Source organism: Pinus tabuliformis, chromosome 7 (genome assembly GCF_031772625.1).
Source record: "Pinus tabuliformis cultivar Carrire ecotype Pingquan chromosome 7, CPIR1, whole genome shotgun sequence".
Lineage (NCBI taxonomy): Eukaryota > Viridiplantae > Streptophyta > Pinopsida > Pinales > Pinaceae > Pinus > Pinus tabuliformis.
In genome coordinates this window covers 846,494,510-846,511,685 of record NC_142293.1, presented here as the reverse complement: position 1 = coordinate 846,511,685, position 17,176 = coordinate 846,494,510, and the positions used below count along the sequence as shown (strand labels likewise).

Below are 17,176 nucleotides of genomic sequence, written 5' to 3'. Positions count from 1 at the left end.
CGTAGTCTTGTATTAATATAAACCGATCCATTTCTAACTCACATATAAATGTATGAAAAGTAGGAATAAAATCCCCAATCAGGCCTAATATTTAGAAAAGAGCCGCCCTTGCGACTATCAACTTGTAGACTTTAGTTTTCTGATTTGACTTAACATGAAATAATTGTATTCATGTAGGTGACAAATCAGGTTCTCTAACAAAAGTATGTATTGACTCTAAAACATAATAGTATCTTTTCCCAAGCTAATTTGGAACCATTCCCAACCCTCTAGGCTAGAAATTTCTTCACAAGAGGGAACACTAATGAAAAATATTTCCAATGATTAGAACCTCCCTAAAATCATTTTAACTCCTAGTGGATCGAGTCAATAATTGAACCAAGAGCAATATAATTTTGCACAAGAATATTTTTCGAAGTATTTTAGAGGAAATGAATAGATTTGGCCATTAATGAACACCCAAAGGTAAAACATACTTCAATCCCCAATCTCCCTAGCCTTAGGTTTTGTTATCTTTTCCTAACCATCCCAATGATACCTTTAAGCACCGTTTCTAGAGGAAATTGTTACAAAAACTTTTTATATTTTTTCTACCACTCTTTGGGATTCAGGAAAGAGTGTTAAAAAATAAGGATAGTTTCTAGAATGGATTTGACCAAAACCAACCTACCTCTATGAGAGAGACATTTGTGAAAATAAATACTAATCCATTTTTATAAATTTTTAACAATCCATTTCAAGTCATTTCATCTATGAAGCAAACCCATGGCACATCCTCATTTTTCCAAGGTTATTCAGCGTCATCCTTATGCAAAATTCCCTCCAATGTTTTCAATGCTTTGGACACTTCCTATGAGAATCATTAGACCAGAAATATCTCCCTTGAAGTTGCAGGTTCCTTCTCACTTAATATGGGTCATATCTCATTTTTTTCAACCAATCACGCTAACCTGTCTTCCCATGAGTAGTTTTTAGCCAAGAGGTTTTGATTTCAAAGGAAACACACAATATATTTGTTTGTTTTCTTTGGCTATGTTATTTTTGCAAGAGTTCTATTTGAGTAGAGTTGAGCACCGTCTCTCCTAATCACATTATCCTCTAATCACCAATATTAAACTGTCTCATCCAAGAGCTTGGCTTCCTTGCTTGGTGTTTCTTGTTCCTCCATTGATTCCATAAATCATGCCATATTTCTTGACTATCGATAGTGCTTCACATAATGATTTTGTGAGAAATAGAAGCCCTTGATAAATTTACCTCTCCTTGTAAGCATGTTGGATTATTGTCACAACATGTTTTTGGTCATTCTATGTGTTCTTGTCAACATGTTTTGCATATCCATCATTGGCTTCACTCATAAAAAATTCTTGGCATGATCCAACCATCTGCAAAGCTTGTGGTGAATGTGGTTCTTGTGTCTTACTTTGTAAAACATTTGACCCAACCTTGGTAGGATTCACCAACTCATTCAATCAAGTCACCTTGTTTGGATATTATTCTGCAAAGTGTTCTCCTTAGCATAGACAACATCTAATGGATTCATCAACTTTCTCAACTAGACAAGTTCATTCCAAGATGACAAGGTTATTAGCTTGGCCATATCCTATCTCGATTATGTCTAAGACCGACAAGTCTTGTAGGTAAGCTTCAATGCTAACAATAAAATATTTTAGTTAACTCACCCATGACATCTATCACACGATGATATCAACCATCCTCTTTAGTCTTTGATCCACTACTTCTCTATCTACTTTTCATTCTATGTCATCAAGATGATGCCGCATTCCTGCTAGAGTCATGTCTCATATACTATTTCCATCACTTGTCTCACATATCAAAAAATATCATGCATATATATGAGATTGTTCCATAAGTTTGAATGTTGTAGTGTTCCATATGGCATAGGCCAATCATGTCACATTGCAATACTCATCCACATGTGAAGTCAAGTTGACCCAACTTTTGTGTGGTCCACAACTTAGTGAGTTTTCTTGTGAATCCTCCTACACACATCATGTTGGCACATGCATATCATTTCAAATTTATGTCAAAATATGTGTCACTTGATTCATTGCAATACCACCTGGTTTGTCATATAATTCATTCTACCATCCACCAACATCATGTGCTCTACACAACTAGAATGTAGGCATAACTTGTCTAATCAACCTCAATATGACCCCCTTGGAACTTCATACACCTAATATTCTCCCTTTGCTCATTACATATTTCAATTGCTTCGTCATGTATCAAGTGCACTCATCCACCTAGTCCATAGTTGTTCTTACCATTTGTTTAAGAACACGTTGGTTACTTGATTATGGTCATTCCTTTTCCTGCCACACAATTTTTGTTGATGATCCTTATATAGGTCTATCACACAATGGATGGGCCTAAAACTAATATTCATACACAACTTGATATGTGCATCCACAACCCTTGTTTTAGTTTGTTACATGGTATGTGAACCCAAGCCCTAGTCTCAACTTGTCACATTGTATGTGTGCCCAATATGTCTGACCATCCCCACGGAATCCCCTTATCATGTCAGATGTCTAAGGTTTACCAACGTCCGTGTTATAGGGTCCATCTCAACCATTGTCATGTTGAGCACATTTTGCAAGATTGTAGACATTAATGCCATGACTCAAGCTCTTTTGTTTCCCTTGACAAGGGCTTCAAAAAATCCATTTCCAAACATATATTTTGATTTTTTGAGAAATAAAATAAATGAAAGGAGTATTACCATTTTTATCATGGTTATAAATAATAAAAATGAAAAAAAATTATACCAATTCTCTTTAAAGAGTGTGAAGTATTTGACAATATATTCAACCTTGTGATGTGAACAACTATATCCTTGGGGCTCCTATCTCAACCAACTTTGAGTGGGCCATGCCAAAGTCATAGGTTTGAAACTGACCCCACATTGTTGACCACTAAAAACTCTACAAAATGAGGATTTTTGATTGGTTGGGATTTTAAAACATGGATATTCCTTTCCTCTTCATTGTTAAGTAAATGAAATATCTCAAAACTTCCATGACTTTGTTAGTTCCATGAAGATGTACCAATATTACTGGCTATTCTGCTATTTCTGCAAAGGTGGAATGAACTTCAATGGTGATGCCCCATTAACTGCTAACAAATTCTCCAAATTTAGGTAGTCATTGTTGCTAAACAAATATGTCCAAAACTTCCTTGAAAATCTTCTAATTGTTTCTCGACAAGTCCATTTCTGAAATTTAGGAAGCCCATAATGAAGATGTTGGTTTCTCTCATGATGAAGATGATGACAAAGACCAGAGACAATGCCAATTGTCCATTCAATTTCAATAAAAAATGATTGAGTTTATGAGTAGCCCAATCTGGCCATTGGTATGAAGCTTGCAACGTAAGCTGATGGAAAATACTAATTATAACTAGATAAAAAACCATTAGAAAATTGGTTTATTTATTGATATTTCACTATGACTTTAGATGCAAGCACCTGGACCCCTGCATATTTATTATCCCAACTAAATTCATTCATGTCCTACATTTTCCCACTAAGTGGACCTGCATTATCAGTCATCTAGTTCAAGTAGTATTGGTCTTCTGTTGCTTCATGAAGCCATGCTACTGCCCATAACATTTCATCCTGAACAAGGTAGACCACAATATCCAAACCCAAGTCAGAGATCTATCTATTCATGCACGTAATTTGTGCTAACTTGCTTTGAGTTGAAAAGAACTTACAACATATCCAAAAATTGACCCATAATATTCTCTGAATTGTTTAATACTGCTATCATACTTTAGCATTTGTATGGTTGAAAATAGACTCATTCAACATATCTTGTATTGCTGATTTATTTTACAACCTTCGTAGGGATGAACAATTTGCATTTTAGGGCTTTTATGTGCCCTTTTAATTTCAAAATTTGTATGTCAATTAAAATATAATGTATTTTTTCTTTCCAGCGCTAGTTTTCATTGGGATTCAAGTTAAAGGGCTAATTTATTTGGTTCTGTAATAACTTGTGTTCTGAAATATAATATCTTAATTGCAATTTTCGCAACAACCATAACTTTTTCTTCATTTGGAGTGTTTGTGGTTTACTCTTTGAATTATGCTAACTTGATAAACATCCAAAAATGGTCTTAGAAGGTTTATATGCTAAAATATGTAAAATCCCTTCACAAACCATTTTATTTCTTACCTTGAATGTTAGGTTTAAGCTGTAGTAATAAGTAGTTAGTATAGAAGGCCCTAGACTTGATTTTTTCTTGCCTAAGGATTCCTTAAGGCTACAAGGGAATCCTCCCCTGTGTTGGATTTATATTTCACTAAAAGGGGAACTAGTTACTTATGTGACAGTGGTAATATTTTGTCATAACAATCCCATAGCAGATATTTCTTCATGGTTGAACGAAACACTGAGTCCTTGCACAATCTATCTGTAGCTGAGAATTTTGGTTTTTTTGTAAGTTTACTATTTCTAACATCTCGGTGTACCGAGCATTGAGTCTCCTCTTGTAAGATCAATTGGCTTGTCATTATGAAGCTGGAGGAGTGGATCTCAATGAATTGTTTTATTTCTTATGATTTATTTTCCATCCATTAAAATATAGTGGTCATTGCCCTGTGAATATACTTTCTTGATGCTTGACACCAATCCCTAGAGAAGGAAGGATAAGGATCTAACATACTTCCTTCCATATACTGTCCAGCAACACAAGTTGCAAAATATTTAGAAATGAAAATACAAAAACCCATTCAATAGGTCAATTCCATCTACATTTGATGTTATGGAGCTAATTGACATGTTAAAAACAATCTTCTCCGGTATTTGATGGCCACACCCTTTTGTATATAGGAATCTTAATGCTCATCCTTGCCACAAGCTTGCATGCCTCTTCTTGTCTTGACATATGAATTGTGATATCAATTTTCTGTCTCACACATTAAACTTTGAATAAATCATAATTAGAGCTCATGGTATAGGGACAATAAGGAGTGATGTTCCTTCCATTTGTAACTAGTTTTATGGCTTGTAGGAAAGATGTTGCATTTTTTTAGCGATCTACCTTTTGGTTTAGTCCTCTTAGCACATGGTATAAATCAATGAAATCAAACCATTTTTTTCCCTATCATTTGATTCTTGAGATTATTCTTGCATGATTAAGAACCACTGGACTGGATAAATTTGGCGTGTATGTCATAATAAGAGAAGAATCTCCTATGAATATCAGTTGATCAATTATTTGATGCCTCCCTAGACCCCACTCACAACTATTTCTATTTCCCCCAAGGATCAAGCACATCCCCACCCCCACACTAGCCAGTGGATTACCCTTTGAGTCTATTGAGAAAGGGTATTTTTCTGAGATCTTCAATTTTTGGGATTCATCCTCATCCATTGAAATTTTCCACATCTCCACTAATCTGGTTTTCTAGAGGATACATTTTGGATGTGCCATCCCTCCTGGCAATAGATATTTGATCCAACTCTTTTCCTTATACTCTAGTATCTAGATATTATTCCTCTTCATTCCATTAGCCTGTATTGTTTCCATCAACATCCCTAAACTTTGGATGATACTTTTTTGACATGTATTATTTTCTTAATGGATGATAATTTTGTTTCTATTCGACCACATTTGTAAACATATGAATTTAGTCATGGCCGGAAAGGTGTGTTTTAGAATTTGGTTTGTTAAAAAAAAATTGTTCATATTTTTTGTGCCATGAAGTGAACATCTCTGCTCATGTTGAAGGCAGAGCCAACCATGGAAAAATTTAATGTGGCCATGGCAATGAAAGGTATTATTATTGTTTTTAGTGTGTTTTTTTAACTGGTGACAATCAGGCCTCAACGATAACCCCACGCTTCCCACTTACTCTGTTGCGTGGGAGTTCACAATGGCCATTTGTGTAAGATGGAGCATTCCTTAAGTTTTTCCTCTTATTACAAGTGAACATGTAGTTAAAGCTTATTGAATTACCTTTGCTGTCATGGAAAGGGTGGTGTACACTATACTTACAACAATATCTACTCATTTATCTTGAAACAACCATTTGTGAAAGATGTAATAATATTTTTTTCATAAGATGATGCCTTGACTTCTAAAAGCTTTAGAATCATGGGATTTAGCAATGTTTATATAGCCATTGGTCATAAGACACTTTTTCTTGTTATTAATATGCTTGTCAATGCTCAACGTGTTGTTTCTTTTGTAAATATGAAACTACTACCATGCTATGATTTCCTCACCTAGAATCCAATGCATCCAAATGGATTTATGGGTGTTATTGTCACTTCCCATAAAGATTTCTGCCCACATATGGATAAATTCTAGAGCCCACCATGTGGCACAAATGATAGTCTCCTTCTAATTATGTTGGAAGATGATAAAGTGAGTATTGTATTCTTAAAAACACCATATTATGATGTAGTTTCTTTACAATCTTTTTGTTTTGAAATTCATTTGCTAATCTTTTACACAATCTTTTATGTATGCTTTTTGAAATTTCTACCATCATATGAATTTCATGAATAAAGGATTGCTTATTTTTCTTAAATAGATGATTGTGCAAGAACTACCTCCAAATTCAACTATGAAGGATTTTCTAGACAAAATAGTAGGGATTCCTATGGTTTTTAATGTTGTGATTCTTTCACCTCATGGTTATTTTGGGCAAGAAAATGTTTTAGGAATGTTAGAAAAGACATCAGTGGAAAGGTAAACAAATTTTTTATAATTTCAATCTCCATTCCATGATATCCTCTCTTTATTGCTTGATTGTATTTTGAACATTTCTTTAGACTTTGTTGTTTTTTAACTATGAAATAGAAAATACTTTGTATCATGTCCATTTAACAACAACTAAAGCTTGAAGATGAAATTAGTATTACACGATATTGATTGGAATCCTTATAGTTATTTTGTGTTAAAAAATATTCATGACGATCAAAAATGTTTACTTTCATGTTGTTATTTGAGCACATGTTGTTTATATACTTGACCAAGTTCACGCATTAGAAAATGAAATGTTGTTGTGAATAAAATGACAAGAATTAAACATCACACATCAGATTATTTGTTTTCACAAGTTATCTACAACTTTAGCTTTTTAGCATGCAACTTAGTTAGCATGATTGTGCTTAAGATTTCTTTGAAGGTTGAATACTAAGTTACTAAGGTGTTATTTTATATGGTGACATTTTATTTTCTTTGTTTATATAGGTCATCTAGCCACATTATAGTGGCCACTATCGCCGAACTGAAGAAAACTTGTTCGAGTTTCTTGCTTGTATGGGGAAAAATGGCTTTAACATTGCTAATGTTGAGGTATATGTTGTATAAACTCTTTATAATATACTTTAGTTTATATTCTAGTGTTCATTGTATTTCATGTCTTACACTCTGCATTATATATTCTTTTGTTTTCAGAAAAAGAACTTGGTATTGATGGTAAGAAGCAGGAATTGAAGAAAGAGGTTGAGAGCAATAACAGTGGAGTGACAAATGCAAAAAGAGAGAGACAAGAGAGTCGGTCTAGTGATACCCTTAGAGTCAATAGCCCACACAAGAAACACACAGAGACTGATGGTCAAGTCTTCAGAGTTGCTGAATTCACCCGCAATGCCTTGTTAGCACAATGATAACGTTTTGAAGTGATGAAACATAATTTCATGTGAAAATTGCAGTCCAACCAATATTAAGTTGGAAACTCATATTGTAATACTTTAACATTTCATATAATATAATTTATGTGGTTGAAATTATTTATAGTTTCACTTTATATTGTTTAGTATTGTAATTAGCATATGCAACTATGTGTTTTTATATTAGATGAACATGCACATTGTATGCCATTTTTTAAGTTTAGTCGCAAAATCATATTAATTAATTTATGTTGATTAATTATGAACACATAAAATCAATCTAAAACTAATAACTAGTAGGCTATATTGATTAATGATGAACACAAATAAAATGAATATACACCTAAATTAGTCATTTATAATAATTATTAATGAAAGTAAATGAAATGAATATAAACTACTAAATTAGTCGTTTATATAATGAATATGAAACTACCAAAAAAGATAAGTGAGTACTGCAAATGATAAATTTGTGATTACAAATGATGACTAAATTTTACATATATATGACTATTAGTAGCTAATTTATAGTATCTTATAACACAACCAAAATTTAGTCATATTTCTCTGGTCATTAATTGGTTTCAAATGATGACTAAAATTTGCATATATATGACTATTAGTAGCTAATTTACAGTATCTTATAACATGACTAACATTTTGGTCATATTTCTTTGGTCATTAATTGGTTTTCTCGGCTAATCATATAGTAATATATTTTGTTGTATATTTGGTCATTAATTGTGGCAATTAATGACTAAATCAATGACTAAATTTATGACTAAATATACTACTAGACAATAAAATTGAGACAACCAATTAATGAGTAAGCTAAAAATGACTAAAAGTTGGTCGCGTTATGAGATATTGTAAATTAGCTACCATCGGTCACCAACTGAAAAATGGTCATTTATATGCAAATTTTAGTCTTTTTTTAGTAATTAACTAGCCATTTTGTACTAGTGAATGAATAGAGTATCCACTAAGACCAAGATGCATGTAGAGGTTTTAAGTTGATACCGTTAAAAAAAAATGTGGTATACTGATTAAATATATATTAAGAGTTTTCGGGCATTGAAACCTTAACACTAGAAAAAATATTTTGGAAATTTGTGGAAAAAAAAGGTCGACCGATCATATTAATTTTCCTCTATACAAGGGCATAAAACATATGATCTTCATACGAGGGAGAATAAAATGACAGTAAATGCACATAGTCAACTAATCAACAGTAATTAATGAATAAAATAGATAGTGAGAGCAAGATATGTGCATAGATAGTGGATCTTATCGGAGGTCGTATTCCAAAAGCTATGATAAGGGCCAGATACGATTTCACATTTAATTTTGCTATGATAAAACAATAAGGGTTTCATATTAGTGTTTGGAGGTCCATAGCATAGTTCGGAGGTTCAGAATTTAGATATTTGTTTATTATTATACAGGAACAATTCTACATATATCGAAAATTTCAAAAAGAATTTCCGTGATGTTATTAGTCTTATATAACTCTATTATAAAGAGGTTCGTTCTACCAATAGACCAACAAGAATGTCCCATGGATCTGAGGTGTCACTACCTTATCTGTTTCAAATATATAGCAATCCTTGTCGGCCTCCAAATTCCCTGTTCTTTCAAGTTCTAACTTCCGACTCTGGAAATTGCTATTCGTTCTGATATCCAGACCCTCCAGAGTTATGAAAAATAATTCAATAGAACATCGCATCCTCTCTCAATTGGAACTTTCTGAAAATGGACCACATCTTAAAAGTGTTGATATTGTGAGTTGCGATATGCGATGAAACGCCCGCAATGGGCCGCCAGTGTTAAAGTGTCGAGATGGATGATAACAAATTAACAAAGTATTTGTCTACAAAACCAAACAAGATTGAGCCTTTTGTGTCTCCTCCCAAAGGGATGCATGGCAGCAAAAATATTAGATCCGATAAGAATAAGAGACACGTGGAAAATAGTGACTAAATGCGTTAAGGGACATGTTGCATGCAACAATCGGTTGCGACAAGTGACACATGGAGGCTGACATCATCATGGCGTACCAACAGGGTTGACATGTGGCAAGTGGATTCAACAGTTTCAAGGCTCACAATAGGGCCAAAAAGGGTGGAACATGGCATTATTCAATAGGTGACACATGGCATATATGTGGTAGTGATGGTGTCACGTATGGGAGATCATCGATCAGAGGTTGAGGCATATTGTGCATCAAAGTGAAACCTTCGATTAACAACCTCTGATTGAAGTGCTCTAAAATGAGGGCTAAATTGCGGTCACGTGAAGTGCCACAAGACCAAGGCCCAAATGTAGAAGGTGATTGGTGATCTTCAATTGACAAATTGACATGTCGTGCACCAAGGTTGCACCTCTAATTAGAAATTGCCAATAGAGTGGGCTTCGATTTGGGGGCTAGCACCATGGTCACAAAGAGTTTAAAGGAATCAAGGGAGGCACACAATATTATTCAAAAGGTGACACATGACAAATACATGGTGGTGATAATGTCACGTATGGGAGATCATCAATCACAGGTTCAGGTGTATTGTTCATCAAAGTGAAACCTCTAATTGAAGGGCTCTGATACGGGGGCTAGACTATGGTCACATGAAGAGCCATAGGACCAAGGCCCAAACACAGAAGGTGATCGGTGATCAGCAATCAATGAATTGACATGTCATGCACCAAGGTTACACCTTCGATTGGAAATTACTGATAGAGAGGGCTCTGATTTGGGGGCTAACACCACGGTCACAAAGAGTTCAAAGGAATCAAGGGCGACACATAGCATTATTCAAAAGGTGACACATGGAAGTGATGGCATCATGTATGGGAGATCAATGATTGCAGGTTGAGGCATATTGTGAATCGAAGTGAAACCTTGAATTGATAGCCTCCGATTGAAGGGCTCCGATACGGGGGCTAGACTGTGGTCACATGAAGAGCCACAAGACCAAGGCCCAAACACAGAAGTTGATCAGAATTTGACAATTGGTGAATTGATAGGCCGTGCACCAAGGTTACAACTCTAATTGGAAATTGTTGATAAAGAGGGCTCTGATTTGGGGGCTAGCACCATGGTCACAAAGAGTTCAAAGGAATCAAGGGTTATCGACGCATCGAAAGGGTGGAAATAATGTAAATATTTGTTTTGTCTATCTAAATCATGAAGTTGGGTGGACATAGGTTAATAAAGGTTTTCATGTAAATTTGGGTGGGAAGGGTTAACATAGGTTTTATATGATAAAATTTTGTGTGGAGGGGCTTCACTCATTTCCTCTCCACGTAGATCATGCCACATCACTCATCAGAGATCACAAGTTTTAGGACTGCAACCAAATGCTACATTGTGAAATCTTTGATTGCGATTACGCGATATTATAAAGGCCTATTCACACTTAGCTCCAGAAGGCACCACTCAATGGCTATATGACGTAACGTCCTTTCCACAGTCATGATGTCACACTCTGCCATGTGACTAGCGTGTGGTTATTAAGAGTCAAAGAACCTCGGGCGAAGCAAATCGAAGATCGAAGGCCCACAATCAAACACACTATTGAAATGATATATTCTTTGAAGGTCGATGAATCTGCTACAGTGTCGTGAGGAAGAAGCTTGTCATAAAAATCCTATTGGCTTAATAAATATTATTTTTGAACATCAACAAAGATTAAAAAAATAAAAAATTACATTATATATTTTAAAAATAGAAAGAAAAAAAAAGACAATTTTATTATTATATATGATTATTTCCAATTATTAGTACAAATGATCAATTTTCATTCTTACTAAAAAATAATAATTACACCATTTTTTCTCAAAATAAAAATAAAAACAAATTTATTTATTATTATATATAATTTTTTCTAATTATTAATAAAAATTTATTAAATAATTATTTCTAAACATCAGTGTAAAAAAAAATCCCTTTGGTATGGATAACCGATCAGACTTTCTTGAAATTACTTTTGAAGAGAAAAATACGTTGATATATTAAAATAAACATAATATCTAATATAACTCAAATAATACATATATGAAGCTTAATAATAAAATTTGAATATGTTAATATATTAATAAGAATCTAATAATTATTTCTAAACATTCATATAAAATGATTGGTTGAATAGAAGTAAAGGGTGAAGATGGAAACCCTAAAACCTTCAGCTACCACCTTGTCTCTTGGGGATTTTCATCTTGAGGACTCTTCCTTTCATATAAAGCCACCTAATTTTAGTGCCATTACTACATATCTGTTAACATGGAGGGGAATTATTTTGCTACAATATTCTTTCCTCCTTTAAAGTGATGCAATTGCACCAGATCTCTCGATATTTTTAATCTTCATGAGGGAAATATTAGGGGCTACCCTTTGTATGAAATTGAAAGTTACCAAAATTGTCTCTACACTTATAGCTAGACTTCAAGATCATATAGGAATCTCTTCCATATCAATGTGGCTCCTTCATGGGTGAAAGAAGCTTCAATAAGGGCATGCGCTTAAAGACTCTAGTATAGCCAAGGATGCCTTAATCTTCCTAGCATAAATATTGAACGAAGGAGCCAAAGCCTAGGGTGTTCCCTATTTGTCTTAGTCATGATCCTTTAAGGATACTCTAAAGCTAAGGCTCTCAAAAATGACTCCCAAATATTTCTAGGGCTAGTATTCATTATGGAACAAGAAGAAGATATTCCAAGTCTAGAGGTGGAAGACTCCCAATCCAATATTTCTTGCATGGAATATGAGAGGAATGCCATTATTTTATGCTTTATTTGGTTTTGGCCATATGCATCTACACTATGAGAATATGTGAATCAAACCTGATCCCTAAATATAGTTATATATTTTTTCTTGAAGGGTTTCTTTGTGCTTTATTTTAGAAATCGAGGGGATCTCCAAAGGGTCTTTTTATCAAGGAACCTAGTTTTGGGGCTACTATGGGCTCTCCTTTTGATATGGTTTCCTACATTCAACCCTTTGTCCATGATATCTCTAGCCACTCAAGGTTGGTTAGACTCCCTAATATTCCCATTCATTTTTTAAATATAGATATCTTGCATTCTGTAGGAAACTCTCTTAGTTTTTTTATTAAGATAAATACATACAGGACTTGGGAGAAGTATTGTAACCTTTGCATGCATATGTGTAGAATTATATCTCAGCAAAAGACTTATTGATAGAATCCTCATCAATTGGAATGAACTAGCCTTTTTGCAGCTAGTGGACTATGAAAATGTAACTTTTCAATCTAGGTCCTATCAACAACCAGGTCATCTCTAGAATGTTTTCCCTTCTTCTCAAGGGAATTCTCAACTCCCTAATTTCAACAGAAATAATCAGGGATGGAAACACCCAAAATATCCAAAATGATAAAATAATTTCTCAACTTACAAGCAAGACAACATGTAACAAAAAAAGCTTCTACACCAAATCTTGTCTTTTAGCCTCAACTTAGCCCCATGCAACACCATCTCATGCCCTATATTATAGGTCGCCCCCAGCCCCCCACACCCAAACTCTTAAGTCATATCTCCACTAATGTCTAGATCCCTCGAATGGGGAAGAAAAAGATGCAACCTAATGTTGGATTCATCCACAAAAAAGCACAAACGTCTTGATGAATCATATCACTCAGATAGTAATATGGACGCATACATTATTGCATACCCTTCAAAAATGGAATTGACTAAAGGAAATATAGTTGTTGAATCCACTAGAATTTTTCCATAATTAGGGGATGGGTTGAGATTAGTAAGAAAAAAGAAAAGACCAATGGAAAACCCCATGATTATTCTTGGCCTCAAACACTAGAACCTCATTATATGTATTTATAATTTCAATCTCACGTTAGCTTGTCTTTGGATTTGTTTGGGTTTCCCAGTGATTGACCAATCTCAGTTTCTCATCTTTTCATGTAATCTCCTGTTCAGAAAGGAATACATTTTTTTTACTCCACCAAAAAAAGCCATTAGTATAAAACTAAAATTTCCGTTGTATTGTTAATGGATAAGACTTTTTTGTCATTATTTTTATCGATAAAAATAAGTTAATATGTTAAAATTAAAATGATATTTAAATATAACTCAAAGAATACATAAAAAAATCTTAGTAATAAATTTTAATATGTTAAAACATTAAAAAAAAACTATTTTTATTTAGATTTAATTTTTCCAAATTTCAATATAAATAATATATAATTTTTTAATATTAATAAAAAATAAGAACTATACTGAAATTTATTAATTTAAATTAAATATTATAAATAATTATTTTTTTATTAATAATTTGTTTGTACATAGGCTTAATGGTTACAATCATGTAGTTCTTCTCAAGAGCTCACAAATTTAAATAAAGAGAAGGTAGAGCATGCACATTTCCATAGAGTTTAGTAGTTAAATTTTTGCATCTCATACACCAATTTAATATGAAATATTTATATATATATAATATAAATTTATGAAATGAATTACATTACAAGAATCATATTTAAAAGAAAAAAACTCATATTTAAAATAAATAATTGAATTTCAATGCAAAGGAATTAGTGCCTCATTTAACAAAGAAGAGAGAAAGAAACTCTACAACAAATATGATAAATAAGAGATGGGTGCTTCACAAATAAAATTCCATAGGAAACATGATAACTTAATCAATTATTCATTTATTCTAATACATTACGAAATTTAATATATCATTTATTTATTTCGATGATCCAGGACAAAAATGATAAATGACTCTCGATCATAAACAATGACAAAATGGTTCTATAACTTGTACTTACAATCAGAACATTACTAAAGTAAGCCACATGTATAGTGAGAACATGAATAGATGAACCATATTGTTGTGACATCATATTTAGTTTATGTAAAAGGGAATAAGAATTTCTCAATGGCGGTTCACATACCTTAAGAAGAAAATGTATGTATAAATTGAACAAATAATTATTGTTAATGAATTCAATTTATGAGGGGTAAAACTCATTTAAATACAAAGTACAACCCTCTAACACTATGCGTGTATCATCATGAACCTTTGTGTCTTAACATAATATGTAGACTATCTAAAAGGTAAGAATGATTTCTAAAAGGAGGTTCACACACCTTAAGAAGGAAAGAGAAGTGGGATCTTTCAAATGTGTGTCAAATTGATCAAGTAATTTTTGTATAACTCATCTAAATATAGAGTATAACCCTCTCCAACTATGTGTGTGTCATCTACTAAAATATTGAGCATAATTATTAATTAAACATGGGTGGAGAGGATCCCAATAATTCCTCCCAACCACCCAAAGTAAACTTAATTAACTACTATTTTCTAATTTTATGTTTTGTTTGTTTGTTTGTTTTTTTTTTGTTTTGTTTTTTTTTTTTTTTTTTCTGTGTAAAGACTAAGCTATTGTATTAAAAAGTAGAAAAATATTTACATAGAGGACTTAACCTCTGAGGATGCATGAGCCCACCCTCTGTCAGAGAAACAAGAACAGGTGCAAGTGGCCACCTGAATTACATAAAGAGACCCCATCAAAAAGAACATAAGCAGAACAGGTGCAAGTGGCCACCTGACTTACAAAAGAGACCCCATCAAAAGAACAGCAGTAAGCAGAATTGTCTATCCAGTGATTCATAAGCTTGTGGCTTGCTGCTTGGTAGCAGTGTTGCGGAGAAGAGTAAGGAGACCATCAGTTCCAGAGTTCTGGAAACACCACGAGCTCTGAAAGGTCCCATACCCAATGACAAAAACTAGGCGCCACGCATATAGAAGAACCCCCACCAAAAAGCTCCAAAACATGAAAATAAATCAAGAGTTGTAACAGAAATTAAGCCTTCGGAGGCTCACCTTGTACGCTATTATTGGCATCTTGCGGGAGAGGAAGCCAATCGAGCATAATTCCATCTCCCATATCTTCCAGGCAAACTTCTAGTGGAGGGACCGGATGCGGATGTGTGGCCAATCCATCAACAGGAGCAATAGGATTACTGACATCCGGAGGAGGGGTTGCTTCATTACCATCCTCTGCATTCATCTGGGCGTTCCGTGTTCGAATTTGCTCCCCGTGGTCCTCCTCCGGGCTAACTGTTTCCTCCTCTTCCTCAGAAGCAATCACTGTTACCATGACTGAAATAAGCGGTTGATTTCGCCTGCACTTGAAGGTGAATCTGGAGGTGTGTACATGGCTGTTCTCAGAGGGGTCAGACTCCTCTGAGGGGGAAGAGGGTGGCGCAACTATAGCTAGCGGAGGAATTTCTCTGGCTCGAGCTTCCTGCCCTCTTCTTAAGCCCCATACACCCCCTCTTCTCGGAACTCCTCTTTGACGCGGGGCCATGAGCGGGGGAGACCACAAGTGATTAACACAGAGAGACTTAGTGCCAAAACTAGACACAGAACCAGCAATTCCTGAATTGAGAGGCAAAGCCGTGACCCTATCACTCAGAAAGTCTCTAAAAGAGCCCGAGACAGAATCTTTACACCGCACCTTCCTCTGCACAGTCGAGAGCGAAGAATTTCCCACCCTGAGAATGACAGAGGGCGCACGCTGGTCGGAAGTGAGACCTCTGAGACTCCTCACAGAGCTAGAATTGGGCACCTTCCTTCCATTATCACTTGAACTCAAAACAACACTACCTGAATTGCAAACCTGGAGCCAATACTCCATTAAATAGACTTCCGCTTGGAATGATCTGGAACGATACAGGGCATCGCCAGCCGGATCAGAGGACAGAGCGATTAAATTCGCCATACTTGAAACCATCACACAAATTCCTTTCAATCTCATCAGCATTTATAATCTTTAATGAGAGACCAGAGCCGTCCAGTCGTGACATAAGCCAATGCCATCTGCCTTATGTATATGATTCACTCGCTCCTCAGGCTGACACCCGCATCCGGGTATTTTCTAATTTTATGTTTACATAAGCCTCATATTCCTTTAAACTTAATGTATGAATGTTATGAGACGTGACACATCTACTTGAGTAAATGAAACTCATTTCTGGTATAACAAGCAATAGTAATTTTAGTATTATGTTCACTACTCAAAAAACACACTGAACACACCTATGAATGACCAATGATTTTGCATTGAAATTATATTTTCCAAACCTCATTAGAGAAGTAATTTTGTTATAAAAAAAGTGATGGATATTAGGTGTATCAAAAATCATAATTAAGTAATGGGTACTTCTAAAAATGCATGTGAAAATTATTATGAAAAAACAACAACTAAACTTTTTCACATTCCATTAGGTTTTCCTAATAAAAGACAACACCCCATTGTGATAATCTATAAGGAAGGTGTTGACGGCGTTGGATATCATCAACATGCAGGGGGTCTACTTGATGTGGTCCCAATTAGACCTCACACCATTTGGAGTAGGAGCCCCATCCAGAGTATCGACCCGGCCACCATAACTGTAAGGTTCACCTTGGTTTCAATGAATAACATAAGAGATTATATACATAACCCTTGAACAAGCAAGTAACTTGACATTATGAAACAGCGATTGTAATG

General features: G+C 34.5%; 1 pseudogene; it reads right to left on the bottom strand.

The window, feature by feature from the left end:
• LOC149250271 (bifunctional riboflavin biosynthesis protein RIBA 1, chloroplastic-like) overlaps window positions 1-15,392 on the bottom strand; it is a 31,202-nt pseudogene extending 15,810 nt beyond the window's left edge.
• Between the last annotated feature and the right edge of the window lie 1,784 nt (window positions 15,393-17,176).